This window comes from Brachyhypopomus gauderio, chromosome 2 (genome assembly GCF_052324685.1).
Source record: "Brachyhypopomus gauderio isolate BG-103 chromosome 2, BGAUD_0.2, whole genome shotgun sequence".
Taxonomy (NCBI): Eukaryota; Metazoa; Chordata; class Actinopteri; order Gymnotiformes; family Hypopomidae; genus Brachyhypopomus; species Brachyhypopomus gauderio.
The window spans coordinates 46,369,234-46,375,233 of record NC_135212.1 but is presented as its reverse complement, the minus strand read 5'-3'; positions in this window follow the sequence as shown (position 1 = coordinate 46,375,233).

The window sequence follows — 6,000 nt, the reverse complement described above, 5'->3', positions numbered from 1 at the left end:
CACGACTCGGTCTCAACACTAAAGCTTCCACGTTGATGAACGGGGATAGGCCCCTCCCCCTTGGCCCCTCCCACCTCCCCTGTCCTGCATGTCTCAGGCATCGTGTTCATCAGCGGGACCATCCTCATCAGTCCTTCTCTTCTCTCTCTCTCTCTCTCTCTCTCTCTCTCTCTCTCTCTCTGCTTTTGTTTCACCACTGCTTGGTCTTTCCAAAAGTAATTTTCTCTGCTCCTTTGTGACCTGCGGCGTCTGTGTGCGTCCGCATCGTGCCTCTCTCTCCCACGCTCATTTCCTCCAGTGAAATCATCCTCCTCTCCTCTCTGTTTACATGGCGCTGTGCGGGTTAAAGGGGAGAGCTTGGCGAGAGGGGCCCTTACAAAACGCTCCTCTTTTAATATCCTCCCTCCGTTCCAGCGCCTGGCCGTTGTTCCGCGCCGAGCAAACACGGCGGGTAGTGCCAGCCTGGGCAAATAGCAGCGGCTCCCTGCCACCTCCACCTCCCCCAATACCAGCGCAGGCTCAGCGGCGGAGCAGTGCATCGTGGGACAGCAGAGCCCCGCCCAGGCGTCCATGGGGGGACAGGGAGCGATGACATTCAGGCACGCCGAACATGCCCACACAAACTCATACTCATGCACACACGCATGCGTAACACGGACACAAGCCTGCACACACACACACACACACACACACACACACACACACACACACACACACACATTCATACACACCTAACACCCACTAACAGCCAACACACCTTCATACACACCTCTACACACACCCAAACAGCTATGCGCACAGGCGCGTGCGCACACACACACACACACACACACACACACCACCTTTCATTACATCATGAGCAGTAGGTATTTCACACTGTCAGGCAGCAAGACTAACACTGGAAACATACATTCACAGTAGAGCAATACTTCATCTGCTCACCTCCACTCTGAACCCAACAGAACAAAAGGACAAGCACAAAGTAAACAATGCCCTCACACACACACACACACACACACACACACACACACACACACACACACACACACACACACACACACCTGCAAATTCACTTACACCAGATCTGCAATTACAGCAACCTATTCACAATAGCTTTGCACTCAAAAGCACAACTAAGGAGTTTCCTCAAGCACTCACAGGGTGAAACCTGCGAAACGCAGACTGAGCCAGTCAGCTACAAACAAGCCGGGCCATAGAAGACACACACAGAAGCTCACACCGCCGTTCCGCACCAGCAAATTAATCCCGCCGTCACACAGACACGTTCCATCTAGAACTGCACTGCAGTCAGATTACAGCTAATATGAATCACTGCTAACCCAAATCAGCTAGAGCTTGAGCTGACTGATCAGAAATGTGTAAGGAAGCGTATTTTAGAACGTGGGCCGTGGTCACCTTTCTTCTGGTGATGGACTGGGTCTCATTATACGGTGAGCATGGAAACTGCCGTCCCCGGTTTTCAGCTGCACTGAGAGAGTGAAGAAGAGACTCGTACAGAACTGGGTCTGCACAACAGACCACGCAAGACAATGGAGTCAGCAGTAGTGCACTAGAGGGACAGGAAGGGTGCTTCCACACACACACACACACACACACACACACACACACACACACACACACACACACACACACACACACACACACACATAGATACACACACACACACACACACATAGATACACACAGATACACACACACACACATAGATAAACACATAGATACACACACACATAGATACACACACACACACACACATAGATAAACACATAGATACACACACACATACACAGATACACACAGATACACACACACACACACACACACCCACACACAGCACACACACATATACACACACACACACACACACACACAGACAGACCCAGCACACACACACACACAGACACACACACACGCACACAGTCAGTCTGTCTGTTGCTCCCCTAGAGGCAAAGCCAAATTGCAGCTGGAACCGTGAGTTAAAGTCTCAGCTCTCTCTGCCTGGCCTATTGTTTTAAATGGAATCAAAGGTGCATCGCTTGGTGCCTGTGAATAGGGGAGTGTGAGGAGGAGGCCGACATGCTGCCGGGCCTCCGACACACCAACGCTGGACCCGGGGGGGCCCGGCTTAGCTTGAGTAATGTACCCGCACCGGCGTGATGGATAGAGGGTGACAAAAGCACACCAGCCCCTGCAGTACGTGTGGCCCGAGGCTACGGCAGGGATTAGCTCACGGCAGCCGCCCGCACCAGAGGCCCACCGCCGCCGCTGTTAGGGAGGAACTGGGAGGAACTGGAGGGAGCTGGGAGGAACTGGGAGGAGCTGGGAGGAACTGGGAGGAGCTGGGAGGAGCTGAGAGGAGCTGGGAGGAGCTAGGAGGAGCTGGGAGGAGCTGGGAGGAGCTGAGAGGAGTGCACGCCTCTCACCTGGAGGGGAAAACATGGCAGCCTATGTGCTGATGCTGCCGAGATGGGCAACGTCATTAAAGCTGCATGAATCCATTTATTAGCTGTGCTGGAGCCGACATGCTTGAATGAATCGCGTTTGCATATGCTTGCACGTGTGTGTGTGTGTGTGTGTGTGTGTGTGTGTGTGTGTGTGTGTGTGTGTGTGCGCGCAAGAGAAGATATCCTTTTGTTTGTGTTGATTAACGTAATATTAGCTCATCTGAATCTACATTTAGGTTTGATCAACAATTACACACTCAACCAACAATTAATTTAATTAATTTAATTAAACTACTGATACTCAACAAATACTGTAGAATAATTTTTTAATGCATATTGAATATTGTATTTATTTTATATCAAGTTGTGACTGACAATACAGCTATTAAAATGCCTTATTATGTGTTTAAGGGTGTTCAGAAAGTTAGAGGGGATTAGAAAGAGAAAGTGAGAGAGAGGGAGCGAGAGAGGGAGTGAGAGAGAGCGAGAGAGAGTGAGAGAGAGAGAGTGAGTGCAAGAGAGGGAGGGAGAGAGAGCGAGAGAGAGTGAGAGAGAGAGAGGGAGGGAGAGAGAGCGAGAGAGGGAGTGAGAGAACAGATTGGAAGAGGCAGTGAGAAAGAGAGACAGTGAAAGAGAGAGAGAGTAGAGCGGAGGGACAGAGACAGAGAGAGAGAGAGCAATAGAGCGATAGGGGAGAGTTAATGCACTCAGAGTGAGGCAAACTCTGGAGCGGCGGGGGATTTGAGCGACCGGAAACAGTGAGGGTTAGGGAAAAGTTTGCATTTTAATGAAAACTTTGAACAGAATGTAAATCACTTCAGATAGGCAGAGCGCTGATGTATTTATACATAAACAAAAAGAACATCAGAATTAGCTTTGATGGAATTAGAATTTATTAATGAGATGGATTTTCAGCTTGACTTACAGCCAAGGACTTCGCCAGGGAAAGTGTTCACCGGTGTGAATCAAGAGAACAGCTTAAAAGCAATATTCCCAGTACCAGGCCCACTACAAATGCCCCTCTATGCCTTCCTCCATATGACAATAAGCATTACCCAGAACAGAAAATGCAAAGAAATATATCTAAACAAATTCTACCCAGTCTAATGCTTTAAGTCTGAATCTATGTGTATGTGCATGTATGTGTGCATGCGTGTGTGTGCTTTGAGTAGGGGTGCATTGGGACCCAAATGTTCACCACGGTTCTCCGTGGGAATTAGAGATCAGAACACCATGGACACTTGCTCCTTACTGGCATTACGGGGGAACATGTTTAGATACAAGCTCTGAGAACAGCGCAGAGCCCACACTACTCAAATCAAACACTACTCAAATCAAACAGCTAATGCAACTCCTACAACTACAGTATGTAACCACTAGAAATACAGAAGCAAAATTATCTGAGCAATCATGCTTTTTCATGACTTAGAACAATGCTTATAATGTTCCTTATTATCGTTCTGATTCTGATCATGTGATCTCAGCAACCAAACGCACCTCACACGCTTTTCACCGATTTTTCTTGTTCAAAAGGAAGTGCAGTTTGATTGATGAATTTTTCACAGGTTCATGTATTTGTTGTTTGTTTGTTTTTTTTTATATAAAAGAGAGATACATATACTGCCATAAAACTATTTCAAATTTCAACTGTAATAAAGCATTTGTTCAAACAAAAACACCTTTCAGTTTCATTCTTTAAGAATCACTTAACTACTAACAACTGCGGAGTACCCAACACCGTTAAAGCGCGACATTATCTGAGACATCACGTTTGATACCATGAGAATGTCGTTCCACTGCAGTCCTAAGTGGGACAGACTGATGACGTGAGGTAGGGAGGAGGGAGACAGAGAGAAATGGGTGAGACAGGTAATAGCTCAGGTGACATGACAAACACATTAATTTCATGGCAGGGACCTTTTGGGCTGTGGCGTAGGGGTGTGTGTGTGTGTGTGTGTGAACGTGAGAGAGAGAACACAGGTAAGCCTCTTTCTGAAGAACTGCCGAGATCATGCATCAACCCTGTCTCCCACTAAAAAGACTGATGATGTATTCCACACCCCCCCCCCCCCCCCGGCCCACTCCGCTGCTGGACGGAGGCTCCACTCTCCAAGGCACCTGTAGGTATTAAATGTGAGGACTGTGTGTGCTCATCTGTCCCTCACAGCATGAAGTTCTGCACATGTGAGGACTTCACGGCACTGCAGCAGAGTGCAAGCATGCAGCCAGGCCTGCAGGAGCACACACACGACAGGCCCCACCACACACACACACACACACACACAAACAGGCCCGACCGACTAACACACACACACACAGCATGCCGAACCGATGTGCAAACAGGCCTGACAAACAAAGCCAGACTGACATGCACACATTTGAGCCAGACACACACACACACACAAACAGACAATAAGGACACACAATTCATTCATCACAATACTAACCTAGAATGCGGGTCTAGGTGCCATGAAGGACACATAACAAAAGCTGAATTAATTCATCACTTCATTTTGCATTTGTCTCACCATATTTAGTTCTACCTGCCTGAGATCACAACGGTTAGTCCCCAGTATGTGGAAATACTGTACATACGTCCACACATATGAAAGTGTGTCCTTCCCTCATTAGAAAGGAATCTATGTAGAACACACGCTAAAAGATGCAGAGTGGAATTGGTGCAATAAAATGAAACATGCACGCACGCGCACACACACACACACACACACACACACACAGAAATCCCTGCTTGCCTGGAGCTTTCACTCTGCATTTTGAGCAAGACTAAAGATTAAAGCCCTTCTCAATACAAACCCCAACAGCAGCGCTGCCAATTACACCCCTCAGACCCACAGCAGGAACAGAACAAGAGCGTGTGTGTTTTCAGGTAAAGGGGGAGTGTAAAGGGAAAATGGAGAGAGGGAGGAAAAGTTAGAATCCTGTTATAATGTGTGATGAATGCATAACAGAGAGAAGAACAAGAAAAAAAACAAGACAGACAAAAATGAGAAACAGACAAGAAAAATATAAAGAGAAGGAAAAAGGGAAGAGAACTCTAGGGGGAGGGAACTTTGATTTGCAGTATCCAATATTTTAAGGTGAGTTTCATCAAAGCGGTGTATCCAGACACAGCCCCAGCCTTCCAGTGGGAGGACATATTATAGTCCTCACTGCCACATCTATCATCCCTGCTGGACATGCACAATATCCAACTGCTTCTCCATTCTAGATCTCACATTCCAGATCCACACATTCCAGATCTCACATTCCAGATCTCACATTCCAGATCCACTCATTCCAGATCCACTCATTCCAGATCCACACATTCCAGATCCACACATTCCAGTTCTCACATTCCAGATCCACACATTCCAGATCTCACATTCCAGATCTCACATTCCAGATCCACACATTCCAGATCCACACATTCCAGATCCACACATTCCAGATCCACACATTCCAGATCCACACATTCCAGATCCACACATTCCAGATCCACACATTCCAGATCCACACATTCCAGATCCACTCATTC